This window comes from Podarcis vaucheri (genome assembly GCF_965113315.1).
Source record: "Podarcis vaucheri genome assembly, chromosome: 3".
Taxonomy (NCBI): Eukaryota; Metazoa; Chordata; class Lepidosauria; order Squamata; family Lacertidae; genus Podarcis; species Podarcis vaucheri.
Window position 1 is genome coordinate 25,544,248 of NC_138761.1, and position 17,946 is coordinate 25,562,193.

Here is a 17,946-nt window from a genome sequence, read left to right on the forward strand (position 1 = left end):
GCGGAACGCGGAGGGCGGCACGGGGGTGGATGGGAAACGTAGTCTCCCGCTCGGCGCGGAGAATGGAGAGCGCGGGGAGGGAGGACTACGGGTCCCAGAGGGCGCTTCTGCGACGGAGAGGAAAGGGGGCTCCTGGAGGAGGCGCCGCGGACTCGATAACGGTGTCGCCCGCAGGAGACAGCGGGGAATGGGACCGGGTGTGGGGCCCCTTCTTGCCCGGCGGCTGGTTCGCGGCATCGCCGCCTGACCCACATGGAAGGAAAGGGGGTCGTCGGAATGCGGAAAGTAGAGCTTGTAAATTAGGAAATCGTCAGGACTCGGAGGGCGGGAGGTGAGGATGGGTGTATTGGAAGGTTACTTCTCTGCTTCGACCTTTCTGGATTTGGGGCTCCAATTGCCCCAGGGTGTCCATCTGAAGACAGGAGTTCATCCCTTTACTCTAGCGCACGTGTGCGCGTGTCGTAGCGGGACGAACTGACATCCTCTTATCTTTTCCAAACCTCTTATTTTGAGGATGCTGTGACGATTCTATCTATGATCAAGTGGTGATTTTGTGGGTGGGTGGGGTGTATTTTTAAATGCTTCAAGAGCTGTCCAGATACTTCCGTCGCTTTCACCCTCCCGCCGCGCCCCTTCATCTGCCGCCCTCCTGACATTGCCCCGTGAATCATACGCGTGAAGGAGCCTCTGTGGAACAGGCAGAGCCCGCGTCGGAATGCCGATGTGAGCGAGGGAAGTGGGCAGCAGAAGAAGGATGGGTGAGACGAGGAAAGTTGCTTTTCTCCCCCCTCCGCCCACTGCTGACCTTTCAAAAATATGTCCCAAACTGAATATCAACTTCAGAATTGCATGAGGTCGTTTATTCTTTATGGCAGCGCTGATGAACCGCTTTCCCTATTAATTTGTACATATTTAAAGCTATGGAGAAATGCCTGTTTGTAATAAATAGGAATAAACGTTTATTTCAGACTGTGCTTGTGCCACGCTCGCAGCTGGCCCTTGTATTGCTAGAGATCAATATCAAATATCGATGGTTGCTTACGTGAGAAGGAAACAAGGTTCAAGGAACTCAGTCGAGTTTACTCCCGTGTAAACATGGATGGTTTCCTTAAAGTCAGTGGGTAGGATCCAGACTTGGTCCCGTTTAGGATAGGCCCACTGAAATCAATGGGTCTACTCTAAACATGTCGGTGTTCAGCATCACCGCTCAATACAGGTTGGCATTTTAAGGCTACTGAATGAAGCTCAACCTTACTTTACCTCCCCTCCCCCACCCCACCAGCCAGCCCCATAACACCTACAAATTATGGGTCGTTTGGAAAGCCATTTGTGTAAATGGGAGGCGGGGCTCAGCCATCGGCGCTGAATCGCCTTTGCCTGGAGGGAGAGACATAAATCCGATTTAAAATACACAGTTGCAACAATGCCGCGATAAATCGCCGCGATTAGGTTGGCCGAGGGTGTTAAATGAGGCGAACAGAAAATTTACTTTTCCGGACTTGCGAACTAGGCGAGTCTTAAATGGGCCGGGCGCCTTTCATTAAGGCGAGTGAATATTTCAGATTTCCCAGCTCAGTCCCCTGTGTGCCTATCTGCTCAAAAGTAAATCGCGTTGAGGTTAATGGGATTGCCTGAGACTGCAATCTCAGACATACTTACCTGAGAGTAAACCCCACTAGACACAAATGTTTTGCTAGTAATAGAACTGAGATGCATCCAGCGGGACTTACTTCTGCATAACAATCAACAAAGGATTGTGAGGTTTTATCTCATGGGCGGAAGAGCTACAAACTTTCTCTGAGCGACAGAGTGTTTAAACCTCCCTCTTCAAATATTGCGCCTTGATCGATTTCTCTGGTAAGTGGAGAAGTTGATTCCACACACAAAAACTTCGGTAGGAGGGAGGGGGTTGTCCTGTGTCGTTACTAGCAGTGGCGTAGCGTGGGTTGTCAGCACCCGGGGCAAGGCAAGTAATTTGCGCCCCTAACCCGTGGATTTGCGCCCCCTAACCCCCAGATGTTGCGCCCGGCCCCCCCCCCTGCACCCCCCACGCTACGCCACTGGTTACTAGGAAAGAAGTCCCCAAAAATGGTCCTCAGAGAAAGCTGCAATGCTATACCTACAGCTCTCGGGCTGGGGCTGGCCTTGATCCACCGGCTCAGCTAGGACGTGAATTGCAGGGTCTGGGTGTTAATGGTGCGCTTATCCATCAAGGTCTGCATGACGGCGCTGTTAGCAACTAATTAGCAAACACAAAGGGAGAGCGCATCAGAGCTGGGGAGAAGGGCGGCGGCTCCAGGCAGCCGGCTAGAATCCAGTCCTCGGAGAAAAAGGGCTGGCGGAGTGTGGTGCCGCTCATGTCACCCACACAAAAGAAAGGGGCGTTGAAACTGTCAGTTGCCACCAGCCGGAAGATTTGCGGGCAGCAGAATCAATTAATTTCACCTCCTGGGTTTTGGTCTTCGGTGGATAGGCTTCTGGCAAGGGAGGAAAACAGCGCCATCAGCAATGCATTCCTCTCTTCAATTTTATAAATTGTGGCTACTATTTTTTTTATCAGTTGTGGCTACTATTTTTTTATGAATTCAGGTAGTCTCCGCAGAGAAGCTCACCAACCTCCCCCTTACAATATTTTCCATACTCGGTTAAGACTTGATTATCCACCCAGGCTTTTTAAACCTTTCTTTTTAAACAAAACATGGGCCTTTGAAGGTGGTTTAAATAAACTTTATAGCTACCATATATTATATTATATTATATTATATTATATTATATTATATTATATTATATTATATTATATTATATTATATTATATTATTATATTATATTATATTATATTATATTATATTATATTACATTATATTATTATATTATATTATATTATATTATATTATATTATATTATATTATATTATAAATTATGTTATGCTATGTTTTATGTTATGTTATGTTATGATGTTATATTATTAATGTGATATACTGTAATATAAAATAGGCTCCTATCACTGAAGGTGAAACCCACAAGAACCCCACAAGATTAATCAGAAGTGTGAACTGTGGATGCACAAGTCATTCATGCCTTCACTTTTGCCACTTTGGTGTAACCTCCAAAGTTAAGCTTAGGTAAAAGAGACTCTGGACTCCCCCCCCCCTTTGTACTCTGCTGTCTCCATCCTAAATATGTTTGTGTGCATATGTCCTGTTGATTTTGAGAAAGTATATTTAGCCTCACCATAAAGATCCCCTAATGACTTAGGAAGAAACCCTGTTTATTTCTGCTGGACTTGCTTCCAAGTAAAAAAGTGTGTCTGGGATGAGACTACGCAGTTTGGGAGTTGATTTAAAGTACATCAGCAGGGTTGAGTTCTGTGTGGTTTTACAATTAAGGCTGAATTTGACTTCTTTGAGAAAGTCATAAACCTATATTTGTTTTCAAGGACAAGGAGAAATGTATGAAAGGCACATATGTGTGGTCTACCATACAGAACACAGACACTTATTTGTATGTATAGAGATAAATAAAGTGAATGGAGATTTACAGTGAGGAGACAGTGACTTATCTGTCTGCATAGAAATATTTGGGAATGACTGACTCATTGACTCACTCAGGGGAATAACAAGATTTTATTATTATTACTTTTTAAGGCAGCTGTGTTGGCCCATAAGCCGGGGGGCGGCTCTAAAATCCATAGCTGGACAATGTACCTGTGCATGCTCACAGCCGAACCAAACAAAATGTAACAAAATGGTGCACAAGCTGTCAAGTGTGCCATAATTTTTTCCACTGGGCTAGAGACGTTACCCAAAGCAGGAGTTAAGGGGAATAAGGGAAAGGGGGTTACAAAAATCAGGCAGGATGTTGAAGTCTTGAGGTCTGCAATTAGACTGGATTAATCTTTACGGCATGCTTGCCCATATCTGGTTAAACCTAGGATTATTTTTAAACAGTAATGGATTGTCAGAAGCTGTAGCTGGTGCAGAATGCAGTGGCCTGACAGCTAGTAGGAGCATCTGGCTGAGAACATGGGACGCCATTTTTACAGCATCTATACTGGCCGCCCATCTACTACCAAACTGGGCTCAAGGTTCTCCTATTAAGTTATAAAACCCTGAGCAACTTACCGTATTTTTCGCTCTATAACACGCACCTGACCATAACACGCACATCATTTTTAGAGGAGGAAAACAAGGGAAAAAACATTCTGAATGAAACAGTGGATGTATCATTTTTGTGCTTCATGCTGTGGCCACAGACATGTGATCTGATGGTGAATTTGGGCTGACCCAATGCAAAGATCCTGAGGATCCATGTGGATCCATGCTTTGTAACCACGTTTTTGCACCATTGCAGCCCCAGACAACAGTGGGTGCGTGATTTGGGGGGGTGCAGGCTGTAGCCATGGACATGCTATGTTCTCTGGTGGTGAATTTGGGGATGACCCAATGCAAAGATCCTGAGGATCCATGTGGATCCATGCTTTTTAACGACATTTTTGCACCATTGCAGCCCCAGGCAACAGTGGGTGCATGATTTTTGGGGGGCAGGCTGTAGCCATGGACATGTTATGTGCTCTGATGGTGAATTTGGGGGTGACCCAATGCAAAGATCCATGTGGATCCATGCTATGTAACCACGTTTTTGCACCATTGCAGCCCCAGACAACAGTGGGTGCGTGATTTTGGGGGGGCAGGCTGTAGCCATGGACATGCTATGTTCTCTGGTGGTGAATTTGGGGGTGACCCAATGCAAATATCCATGTGGATCCATGCTTTTTAACCACATTTTTGCACCATTGCAGCCCCAGGCAACAGTGGGTGCATGATTTTTGGGGGGCAGGCTGTAGCCATGGACATGCTATGTGCTCTGATGGTGAATTTGGGGTGACCCAGTGCAAAAATCCTTAGGATCCATGTGGATCCATGCTTTTTAACCACATTTTAAGTGGGGAGGGAAGGAAAAACACAGAAGGGCTAAGAATGCAGGAGTGGGGTATAACGGGAGGGAGGAAAGGAAGGCAAAAGTTTCCCCCACGCACCCACCCAAGCCAGCCAGCTCTCTCTCACTCTCTCACTCTCTCTCTCTCTCTCTCTCTCTCTGTCTCTCTCTCCCACCTGCATGTTTTCAGCAGCACCGGAGCACAGAGAGGAAAGAACGACATTCTGCTTTCCCCTCTTCTTGCCTGGAGGGGAGGGGCTTTCCCTGCTCTTTGTTCCGTTTCAGCAAACACAGCAACGAAACAGAGAGGGTGGGCAGCAAGACCCTGAAGCAGAATGCAGGAAAGCACCCACTTCCTCTTTTCAGGTTTCCCTTCTCCGTGAAGCACGGTTTGATTTTTGCTCGATTTTTCGGCTCCAGGGACCACACATTCGCTCAATAACACGCACAGACATTTCCCCTTCTTTTTTAGGAGAAAAAATCTGCGTGTTATAGAGAGAAAAATACGGTAGGTCCAGAATACGTCAGGGACAGCCTGAGCATTTATATCCCAGCTCAGTCACTGAGATGATATGCAGAAGTGTCTTTGCTCATTCCCCAAGTTGGCAAGGGCCATTTCACAACAACAAGCAACTGAGCATTTAGTGTCATTGACCGAGTATTGTGGAATACTCTGCCATACACAGTAGACCAATAAGCTTACTTAGGTAGCAATTAGGTGGCTACACAGCCCAATCATTCTCTAAAATAGTGTATATATACAATGCATATTATTATTATTATTATTATTATTATTATTATTATTATTATTATTATTTATTATTTATTATGTATTCCTCCAAGGAGCTCAAGTGATCAGCATGGGTCTTCCCCCACCCACTCAATTTTATTGCCAAAACAGCCCTGTGCGGTAGGACTGACTACCAGGGTTTCCCAAATTTTGTTCTCCAGCAGTTTTTGTACTACAATTCCCATCATCCCTGACAACTGATCCTGCTAGCTAGGGATGGTGTAGTCCAAAAACAGCCAGAGACCCAAGTTTGGGAAACCCTTGGCTAGCCTAAAAAAAGTCAGCGAGCTTCATGATTGGGTGGGGATCTAAGCCTGGGTTGATACAGTCTTTGTCCATCACACTAACCATCGCACCACATATTTTATCAATTTGATATAGCACATGTACCAGAAAACTCGCCGCGCCTCTTTTCTGGTAGGACCCACATCTCATCCAAGACTCCAGAGCCACAGTGAAATTCTAGTGACAAGCTGAGGATGCCAAGAGTGAATCTGAATCTGAACTCCCATCAACAATATGTTCCTGATTTAAATGTAATATTCTTTTAATTGGACGGCATGTAAACCATGAAGCGGTAATTAAAAGAGGGTGGGAATCTGGTAGATAACTTGCAGAGAGAATCTGAAAGGCAAGCGGGCAGACTCATCCAAGACCCTCAGGGTCCCCCCCTCCCCACCTCAGCCTTTTCTAACTTTAATAACTTCAAGTCTCCAAATAGTTTTTTTTTTTAATGAAGCACTCATGGATGATACACTCAATATGCTACGTATTAATTAGACAAACATGAAGGTTTTAGATTTCGCATGCAGAGCCCTCAGAAGAGCTTGCCGATCTCCCCCTTGCCGTATTTCCTTTTCATTATCCTTCGCTCTGATGCCTGAATTTAAGCACTCTTGATCAAACTCTCTGTGAACTAGGCCACTGGTTCCCAGACTTTTTTGGGCCACTGCTCCCTTGGTCCCATAAACTCATCTCCAGTGCCCCCTACCCCTGTTAAAAAAGCATGGTTCAGAATAGCACTTTTCTCACAGCCCACTAAGGAAGATAGCAACACAATCCAGTCCAAAACAGGAACAATTAATTGCACCTTTATTCAAAATCCACTAACCCTAACCATAACAATTTCCTTTAATCAATTCAACAAAATTGATGAACCTAGCAGCTTTTTCAAAGTCTGATAATCATTGACACCCCCTAGTTAAATCAACCATGCCCCCCATGGGGCGATACCACCTATTTTGAGAGCCACTGAACTAGATGTTTGAGAGTCGGCGCCATCCCAATGTTTTTAAATTGAGTTTCAAACATAAGTGGGAGGTTAAATGTGAAAATGCCGGAGAAACAGCTATACAGTTAAGTTGGATCCTGAGACCTTGCGCTAGGAATGGAAAGGAACAATCAGTTTACACAAATTAAAAAAGTTAAAAAAAAAGTAAAGGACCCCTGGACAGTTAAGTCCAGTCAAAGGCGACTAGGGGTTTGTGGCGCTCATCTTGCTTTCAGGCCGAGGGAGTTGGCGTTTGTCTGCAGACAGCTTTCGGGTCATGTAGCCAGCATGACTAAACCACTTCTGGTGCAACGGGACACCATGACAGAAACAAGAGCACATGGAAACGCTGTTTACCTCCCCACCACGGCGGTACCTATTTATCTACTTGCACTGGCGTGCTTTTGAACTACTAGGTTGGCAGGAGCTGGGACAGAACAATGGGGGCTCAGCCCGTTGTGAGGATTCGAACCACCGACCTTCTGGTCTAAGCCCAAGAGGCTCCGTGGTTTAGACCACAGCGCCACCTGCATCCCATTACAAATTAAATATCAGCAGCCCAGAGTGAGGATAGTAAAGGTAAAGGGACCCCTGACCATTAGGTCTAGTTGTGACCGACTCTGGGGTTGTGGCACTCATCTCGCTTTATTGGCCAAGGGTGCTGGCGTACAGCATCCGGGTCATGTGGCCAGCATGACTAAGCTGCTTCTGGCGAACCAGAGCAGCGCACAGAAACGCCGTTTACCTTCCTGCTGGAGCAGTACCTATTTATCTACTTGCACTTTGAGGTGCTTTCGAACTGCTAGGTTGGCAGGATCAGGGACCGAGCAACGGGAGCTCACCCTGTCGCGGGGATTCAAACCACCGACCTTCTGATCAGCAAGTCCAAGGCCCTGTGGTTTAACCCACAGTGTTAAAGGGCTCCCATCTGAGAGACTTAACAACCCAGTCATGTCAGTGGTCCCAGTGAGTACAGTCTGCACATTTTATGGTGCTCCGATACCATCCTTGTGACAGATGCAAGGAGGGAGACGCTTGCATGATATGAGGGAGAGCAGAAATGGACACAAAAGGCTCAAAGAGGACCAAGACACATTGAGATGTCAAGCCCAAGAGTCTACCAATAACACACCACCTGCTGGTGTTTGATGTGGCCAGCATTTTCCAAAGCAAAATGCCAAGCCACCCATCTTCTGTGATCCTCAAGAGTGGTTAGGCAATTTGGGGGGGTTCAGGCTCCTGCTGCAGTTTATCTGCCACACGCACAAGACAGCTTTCTATTGCTTTGCCAATTTTAACATGGCACCTCCTGTTCTCCAGAACTCCAAGCCTATTGAATCCTAGAACTGTAGAGTTGGAAGGGATCTTGAGGCTCCTATTGTCCAACCTACTGCAATGCTGTACTGTTTTCAGCACTTGCTATATAAAAAAAATCTTGTTTAGGGCCACCCTGCCCAGACATGCAATATTATTATGTACTTATGCTTTTTACCATCTGCTGCACTATTTGATACTGAGTCTGCACCCCACTTGGAAGAAAAGTGTTCATTGGTTAGAAAGATCCCAAGACTGTTAATGTTGTTAACACAGGTGGACTCTGTGATGAGTCCTTGCCTGTCAGAATACCACATTCACACCATACTTTTAAAGCACTTTAAGCAGTCCTGGCTTCCCCCCCCCCCCAGTGCCCTGGGAACTGTAGTTTGCTAAGAGTGCCAAGGAGTTGTTAAGAGACTCCTATTCCCCTCCCAGAGCTACAATTCCCAGCATTCCCTGTGAAGAGGAATTGACTGTTAAACCACTTTGGGAAATGTAGCTGTGTGAGGGGAATAGGTGTCTCCTAGCAACTCTCAGCACCCTTCGCAAACTACATCTCCCAAGATTCTCAAGGGGAAGCCAGGACTATTTAAAAGGGGCATTATAGCACTTTAAATGTACAGGGCGGAGGGCTTTCTCAGTAGTAGCGGAACACCCTCCCATCAGATGTCAAGGCGATAAAGAACTACACAACTTTTAGAAGACATCTGATGGCATCCCTGTATCAGGAAGCTTTTAATGTTTGATGTTTCATTATGTTTTTATATGTGCTGGAAGTCACCCAGAGTGGCTGAAGAAACACAGCCAGATGGGCGGAGTATCATCATGGTCATCATCATCATCATCAAAGGCAGTTTCCTGTGTTGCAGGACAGAAAGTGGAAGAGGGAAATATAAAAGAATATAAAAGAAGAATATGCTTCTTAGCAGATGTGTGTAACATCCACGTTACCAAGAGCTGGCAGATGCAAAAATAAACAAAATCAGTTTTGAGTTCCACATGCAACAACACCCTGACAATCTTGTTAAATCCCTTCCAGGAGACAAGTTGTTGCAACAGAGATGGTGTCCTGCTCCTGATGAGATATTTTATATATATCTGTTCCAGTAACAAGAAGCCGAAAGCACCAGCCTGAAGATGACGAGTGAGACCTCGTCGAAACGTCGCACAGACACCCCGACTCTTACACGGGAAGACACCCGAAGACACCAAAACCTGCATATATATATATATATATATGCTTTCGTAGATTTTCACGGGTACAGGAATGCAGGTTTTGGTGTCTTCGGGTGTCTTCCCGTGTAAGAGTCGGGGTGTCTGTGCGACGTTTCGACGAGGTCTCACTCGTCATCTTCAGGCTGGTGCTTTCGGCTTCTTGTTACTGGAACAGAGCAGAATCTGGTGTTTGAGTTCCTATAAATACTGTTGAGGGGTGTGGTGTATAGCCTCCAACGTTCTGGGCAGAGAGGAAGTTCCTAGATTAGTGTGCCTTTTCTTCTTTTGTTCCTTAATTACTTGAGGGATATCTTGGGTGATTTCATGAGTGATATTCTGAATATCACTGGGTGGGTCATTAAGTGTAGATTAGTTGCTAAAGCTTTCGTGTCTTGACCTCTTGAGCTTGTGAAGAGTTTTTCTGAGAAGATGGCTGTGCTGCATTTAGTTGTGCTCTGGCTTGGCTTCGTGTATAGGGGCGAGCTGTGGTTTTGTGCTTTGTGCCAGCCAGATCTGTGTAGGGATTGCAGGGGGGTGCAGCATCATAGAGTTGGAAGAGACCACAAGGGCCATCGAGTCCAACCCCCTGCCAAGCAGGAAACACCATCAGAGCACTCCTGACATATGGTTGTCAAGCCTCTGCTTAAAGACCTCCAAAGTAGGAGACTCCACCACACTCCTTGGCAGCAAATTCCACTGTCAAACAGCTCTTACAGTCAGGAAGTTCTTCCTAATGTTTAGGTGGAATCTTCTTTCTTGTAGTTTGGATCCATTGCTCCGTGTCCGCTTCTCTGGAGCAGCAGAAAACAACCTTTCTCCCTCCTCTATGTGACATCCTTTTATATACAGTGGTGCCTCGCAAGACGAAATTAATTCGTTCCGCAAGTCTCTTCGTCTTGCGAGTTTTTCGTCTTGCGATGCACGGTTTCCCATAGGAATGCATTGAAAATCAATTAATGCGTTCCTAGGGAAACCGCCTTCAGACCAGGTCCGGGGACAGTCTGTCCCCGGACCTCTTCTGAAGGCTGGGGGGGGGACAAGGGCTTTTCTTCCCACCCCCAGCATTTTAAAAAACCCCGGGACAGCGGAGGACTTCTCCGCTGTCCGGGCGATCTTAAAATGCTGGCGGGCGGCATTTTAAAATCGCCCCGGGACAGCGGAGGACTTCTCCGCTGTCCGGGGCGATTTAAAAGCCCCTGGGAAGGCAGGCAGGGGGGACAAAGACTTTTGCCCCCCGCCTGCCTTCAGAAGGTGTTCCCGCCCCGCCGCCCGGCTTCGGAGCAGCGTTCTGAAGCCCGGTGGCGGGAGGAGGCGTTCCCGCCCCGTCGCCCGGCTTCGGAGCATTGTTCCATAGCCCGGCGGCGGCGGGAGGAGGCGTTCCCGCCCCACCGCCCGGCTTCGGAGGAGGTCCGAGGACAGTGGGGAAGACGCGCTGCGCTTCCCCGCTGTCCCGGATATTTCCCTATGGGCTGTCGTCTTGCGAAGCAAGCCCATAGGGAAATTCGTCTTGCGAAGCGCCTCCAAAACGGAAAACCCTTCCGTCTAGCGGGTTTTCCATCTTGCGAGGCGTTCGTCTTGCGAGGTACCACTGTATTTGAACATGGCTATCATATCACCCCTTAACCTCCTCTTCTCCAAGCTAAACATGCCCAGCTCCCTTAGCTGTTCCTCATAAGGCATCGTTTCCAGGCCTTTGACCATTTTGGTTGCCCTCCTCTGGACACGTTCCAGTTTGTCAGTGTCCTTGAATTGTGTTGCGCAGAACTGGACACAGTACTCCAGGTGAGGTCTGACCAGAGCAGAATACAGTGGCACTATTACTTCCCTTGATCTAGATGCTATACTCCTATTGATGCAGCCCAGAATTGCATTGGCTTTTTTAGCTGCCACGTCACACTGTTGGCTCATGTCAAGTTTGTGGTCAACCAAGACTCCTACCTAGATCCTTTTCACATGTACCGCTCTCAAGCCAGGTGTCTCCCATCTTGTATTTGTGCCTCTCATTTTTTTGCCCAAGTGCAATACTTTACATTTCTCCCTGTTAAAATTCATCTTGTTTGTTTTTGCCCAGTTCTCTAATTTGTCAAGGTCATTTTGAAGTGTGATCCTGTCCTCTGGGGTGTTAGCCACCCCTCCCAGTTTGGTGTCATCTGCAAATTTGATCAGGATGCCCTTGAGTCCATCATCCAAGTCGTTGATAAAGATGTTGAATAAGACCGGGCCCAAGACAGAACCCTGTGGCACCCCACTAGTCACTCTTCTCCAGGATGAAGAGGAACCATTGATGAGCACCCTTTGGGTTCGGTCAGTCAGTCAGCCAGTTACAAATCCACTGAGTGGTAGCATAGTCAAGACCACATTTTACCAGCTTCTTTACAAGAATATCATGGGGCACCTTGTCAAATGCCTTGCTGAAGTCAAGGTAGGCTACATCCACTGCGTTCCCTTCATCTACCAGGCTTATAATTCTGTCAAAAAACGAGATCAGGTTAGTCTGACATGACTTATTTTTCAGAAATCCATGCTGACTATTGGTGATCACAGCATTCCTTTCTAGGTGCTCACAGACTGTTTGCTTAATGATCTGCTCCAGAATCTTCCCTGGTATTGATGTGAGACTGACTGGGCGGTAATTATTTGGGTCCTCTCTTTTCCCCTTTTTGAAAATAGGGACAACATTTGCCCTCCTCCAGTCTGCCGGGACTTCGCCTGTTCTCCAGGAATTCTCAAATATGATTGCCAGTGGTTCTGAGATCACATCTGCCAGTTCTTTTAATACTCTTGGATGCAGTTCATCTGGCCCTGGAGACTTGAATACATCTAAACTAGCCAAGTATTCTTGTACTATCTCCTTAGTTATTCTGGGCTGTGTTTCCTTTGCTGAATCATTTGCTCCAAATTCTTCAGGTCGGGCATTGTTTTCTTTATCGGAGAAGTCTGAGGCAAAGAAGGCATTGAGGAGTTCAGCCCTTTCTGTGTCCCCTGTTTGCATTTCACCATCTTCTCCTCTGAGTGACCCCACTGTTTCTTTGTTCTTCCTTTTGCTATGAACATACCCATAAAAGCCTTTTTTGTTGCTTTTAACCTCTCTAGCAAGCCTGAGTTCATTCTGTGCTTTAGCTTTTCTGACTTTGTGTCTACACGTGCTGGCTATTTGTTTGAATTCCTCTTTGGTGGTTTCCCCCCTTTTCCATTTTTTGTACACATCCTTTTTTAATCTTAATTCAGTTAAAAGTTCTTTAGATAGCCACTCTGGCTTCTTTAGGCACCTTCCATGTTTCCGTCTCATTGGTATTGCCTGACAATGTACTTTTACTATCTCCCTCTTAACAAACTCCCAGGCATCATGAACTCCCTTTCCTTTTAGTATTACTGTCCATGGGATCTCACCCAGCACTTCCCTAAGTTTTATGAAGTTGGCTTTCTTAAAGTCAAGAAATTGAGTCCTAGTATGCTTGGCTGCTCCTTTCCACTGTATAGTAAACTTCAGAAGAGCATGATCACTCGCGCCTAATGATCCTTCCACTTCTACCCCACTAACCAGGTCATCAACATTGGTTAGGACCAGATCTAAAATGGATGTTCCTCTTGTTGCTTCTCCCACTTTCTGGACAATGAAGTTGTCTGCAAGGCCAGTGAGGAATCTGTTTGACCTTAAGCTCTTGGCTGAGTTTGACATCCAACAAATATCCGGGTAATTGAAGTCCCCCATTACTACTATCTCCCTTCCTTTTGCATGCTTGGCCATCTGTTCCAGGAAGGCATCATCTATGTCCTCCGTTTGGCTTGGGGATCTATAGTAAACTCCCACAATGAGATCTCTGTTATTCTTCTCTCCCTTAATTTTGACCCAAATGCTCTCACTTTGGCTTTGAGGTTCTTAATCTTGGATCTCTAATATATATATATATATATATATATATATATATATATATATATATATATATAAGATTTACTTTGTTTACAAAAGTAAGTGCATTGTCTCTTTCTTCAGGTTGTGCTTTCATTTTTTCAAGCAGCCCACCATGCGGAGAAGGATCTGTCTATCAGCCTCTTTTACACAGAGCTGGCTTCTTCACGGTTATAATTTCCCTTGATGGCTGGCGTTGCTTCCAGACACCTAACAGCTATTTACCCATCCCTCCCCTCTTAATCACAGAACCCATTTAGAGAGGGATTAGCAGCTTTCACACATAAGCAAAGGGAAAACCTCCCATCGAGAACACAATGGAAGCTTCTTCCCCCTTGGTGGTTTCTTATCAGATAATGGAACAAACTCTGCCCTATTGGAAGGCTCTTGTTTAGCCAGGTATTTTGCATTACAATCTTACCTGAGGTGGTTCAGGAGCAGGAATGTCAATAGGCCAAGTTGTGGGGGAAGGGGGAGGAGCAGAAAACAGCCAGGAGGAGAGGCTGTTTTGAAGACCACATGCTGGTAGCAAAATGAGTTGCTGTTGTTTTTAATTTAGTTTTCTGCAATTAAGGAGGCAAGAACACCCTCCTTGATCAGAGGAGAGATCTGCCTAATCCAGAAACTGCTCACAGTAGCCAGCCAGGCTGCTTAGGGAAACTCAAGAATAGAGTATGAGAGATTGCTGAATGGAGAGAAATCAGTAGAGCATGAGACTCTTAATCTCTTAACCTCTCAGGGTCGTGGGTTCCAGCCCCATGCTGTGCAAAAGATTCCTGCATGACAGGGGGTTGGACTAGATGACCCTTGCGGACCCTTCAAACTCCACAAGCCGATGATTCTATGAAAGCAATAGTTATTTCTGATCATTCCCACCCACCTTAGTATCTGTCTGATGCTCTGACAGGTCTCCTCCTGCATTTGATGAGGTGACTGCTTCAGACTATTCAGATATGCCATCGTTAATTTCTCCAGTTCTTTAAAAATTATAATATTCCATCTAACAAAACAACGCTGTCCAGGGTTGTAAAGACTGTGGAGAGAATAATTGGGTGCACTCTTCCCACCTTGGATCAAATCTATGCTTCCAGGTGTCATAAGAAAGCTGCAGAGATAGTGCAGGATAGTGCGCACCCCGGAAATGATCTCTTTCAGCTTCTGCCTTCTGGAAGAAGGTACAGGGTTATAAAGACTAGGACTAGCCACCCATTTCTATTCAAATGCGATTTTGGTTTTAAATGCAGTGTAAGGTAGTCTCTATGGGAGTATATTGTATTTAATTATGGGATATTAGAGTTTTAGGGGGCTAACCAAGCTGGGATAGCTGGGATAGCAGGCTTGTTTGTTTCTGAATGTCTGATGTAGATTTTTTTCAATTTCGTGGTTCTGCATGGGACAATGACAGTAAAGATTATCGTATTGTATAGTAAGTCATATAGCATCATGTCTTAATTTAAAGTCATTTTAAACATCTAAAGGGCTGTCATGTTTAAGATGAAGCAAGCTTGTTTTCTCTGCTCCAGAGAGCAGGGCTTGATTCAATGGATTCAAGCTACAAGGAAGGAGATTCGGACTGAACATCAGGAAGAACTTTCTGACAGTAAGAGCTGTTCCACAGTGGAACGGTCTCCCTCGGGAGATTGTGGGTGCTCCTTCATTGGAGGTTTTTAAGCCTAGGTCAGATAGCCACCTGTCATGGATGCTTTTGTTGAGATTCCTGCATTGCAAGGGTTTGGTCTGGATGACCTTTGCGGTCCCTTCCAACTCTACAATTCTGTGATTCTATGAAATGCTGGTAAGGGCCATGGCTCAGCGATGGGGCATATACCTTTCATGTAGAAAGCCCCAGGTTCAGTCCCTGGCATCTGGGCTGGGAGGGGCTCTGAAATGAAATGCTGGAGAAGCTGCAAGTTAGCATAGAATAATAATAATAATAATAATAATAATAATAATAATAATAATAATAATAATTATTATTATTATTATTATTATTATTATTATTATTACTATTATTTATACCCTGCCCATCTGGCTTGGTTTCCCCAGCCACTCTGGGTGGCTTCCAACAGAATATTAAAATACAATAGTCTATTAAACATTAAATGTTTCCCTGAACAGGGCTGCCTTCAGATGTCTTCTAAAAGTCTGGTAGTTGTTTTTCTCTTTGACATCTGGTGGGAGGGCGTTCCACAGGGTGGGAGCCACTACTGAGAAGACCCTCTGCCTGGTTCCCTGTAACCTGGCTTCTCGCAGTGAGGGAACCGCCAGAAGGCCCTCAGCGTCCGGGCAGAACAATGGGGGTGGAGACACTCCTTCAGGTATACTGGACTGAGGCCGTTTTGGGCTTTAAACAATGAGCCTGTTGGAGCAATGGTCTGGCTCATTTTGAGGCCATTTCCATTCTAGCCCAGTATTGGAATGATGGGGGCAGTGGTATAGAGGATGGGGAGCTCACTTTCAGGCCTCCCCCCCCCTCCATAGAAGGAACAATTACGTCATCTTCTTGAGTACCAGGGTAGTTTTTGGAGCTCGCTCTCCCAGGAGGCACGTGATGACCAGCAACCTAGATGGCTTTAGAAAAGGATTAGATAAACTGATGGAGAGGGCTATCACATGATGCCCATGTTCTGCCTTCACAGTTGGGGGCAGCAATGCTTCTGAATACCAGTTGCTGGAAACCACAGGAGGTGAGAGGGCTCTTGGGCTCTTGGGTCCTCCTTGCTGGTTTGTCACAGGCACCTGGTTGGCCACCTGTGAGAACAGGATGGCGGACTAAGATGGGCCATTGGCCTGATCTAGCAAGATGTTCTTAGGTGAAACCTTCTCCCCCTGCTTTCCAAAACTGGACTTTTTACAGTGAGGAAACAAGGGTGGAAATGCAATGGACATATCCCCCCAATGAACCAGTTGGGATACACGTTCAGTAAACAGCCAGAGTCATAAAGCCTGCCCACAAACAAATCAGGATGGCTGCTCCATAACCAGGTCACCTGGAAGCAACCCAAAGAACACAGGGTGGCATTTTGTCCTCAAAACAACCCTGTTCAGTTAGGTGACAGATGATGCCATTGGTAACACAGACATGCATACCCCCCCAGTCTTGTCCAAATCCAAAGCACTGGGCTTCCTTATATCAGATTGGCTTCCTTGCTGCATCTCTCCCAGCAAACCATTTGGCGAGTTAACGATGTGTTTGGTGAGGATGAGCTTCCCTTTCTCTCCCTGTGTCTGGAGGCAGCAGGCTTCCTTGGATGATCCCCAAGCCTGAAGGCACTGAGGAAAAGGAGGGGGAAGAAAGGGAAGTTGGAGGGGAATTTCTGCTCACTGCACAATGCTGACCGAAAAGGAATGGCAGTGCAGTAGCCAATGAGGTAGGCAGGCAGCCCCCTTATGCTGAATCAGAAGACTGGTCCACATAGCTCTGTGATGCCTACACCAGGGATGGGGAAGCAGTGGTTCTCTAGATGTTGTTGGATTCCCAACTCCCATCAGCCTCAGTGCAGGCAGGGATGAGGGGAGGTGTAGTCCCACTGGATCTGGATGGATAATGCAAAATACCTGGCTAAACATATGGTGCATATGTTTGAAAGGGTGTGTGAAAGTTCAAGTATTTAAGGTCTGGGTAGCCAAGAACAGACAGATTTACAAACTTGGGTGTGTGCTGGGCTGTCTTAAGCATATCCGGCGTGTGGTGCAAAGCTCCCTCAGGTGCCCCCCTCCCCCGTTCCCCAGAGGTTTTTTTAAGAGAAGATGGCGCTGCCAGCGAGGCTGGAGGAGGTGGATAGTGGCTGGAGGGCGGCTCCTCCGGTGGGGAAGAGGTGGAGGCTGTACATGACATCTCTCGGCCCGGCTGGCCGCTTCGTGCTGCAGTGGCCATGGCAGACTGAGGCTCCGGGCGTGGCGCTGCTTTGGCGCAGCATGGCAGAGGCGGGCGAGGGCAGCGAGCTGATGCCAGGAGGCACTGCATCCAGCCTCCGCCTCTTCCCTGGCACCCTCCAGAACTTGGCGCCCTGGCGCCCCGCGCCACTAGCCTCTATGGGTAAGACACCCCTGGGTGGGAGGTCCAATTCCAGAGGGACCATCCTGTTAGGCTGCAATGGAGTGTAATGGATTGCTCTAAAGTCACTTCAGCACCAGTTTTGCGGGGGGAATCATCTCCTAACTTCCCCACCCTGCCCTGTATTTTGTCAGAACAAAGATGGCAACCCTAATTCCAGCCCTACCTGAAGATGTCAGGAATTGAACCTGGGATTTTCTACATGGAAAGCAAATGGTCTGCCAATGAGTTATGACCCTCTCCCTCCCCTTGGGGCTAGGTCCAATGCCACGAGTCAGCAGTGTCCACATTTCCAAGAAGGCTGTCCACTGTCCACATTCGGACCATACTTTTAAAACAATATGATAACACCTATGGACAGGAAATGTATTGGCTGGAAGTATGACAGATTTCGAACCAGGGCACTGCCTAACAGTGTAGCAGCTGCATTCTATACCAATTGCAGTTTCTGG

At 46.6% G+C, this 17,946-nt stretch overlaps 1 long non-coding RNA gene across 1 annotated transcript; it reads left to right on the forward strand.

The window, feature by feature from the left end:
- Nucleotides 1-46: 46 nt before the first annotated feature.
- Nucleotides 47-9,369, forward strand: LOC309529816. Its single transcript, XR_014218487.1, has 3 exons — nt 47-285; nt 6,147-6,261; nt 9,090-9,369. It is a non-coding gene; the product is annotated as an uncharacterized lncRNA (long non-coding RNA).
- Nucleotides 9,370-17,946: the final 8,577 nt, after the last annotated feature.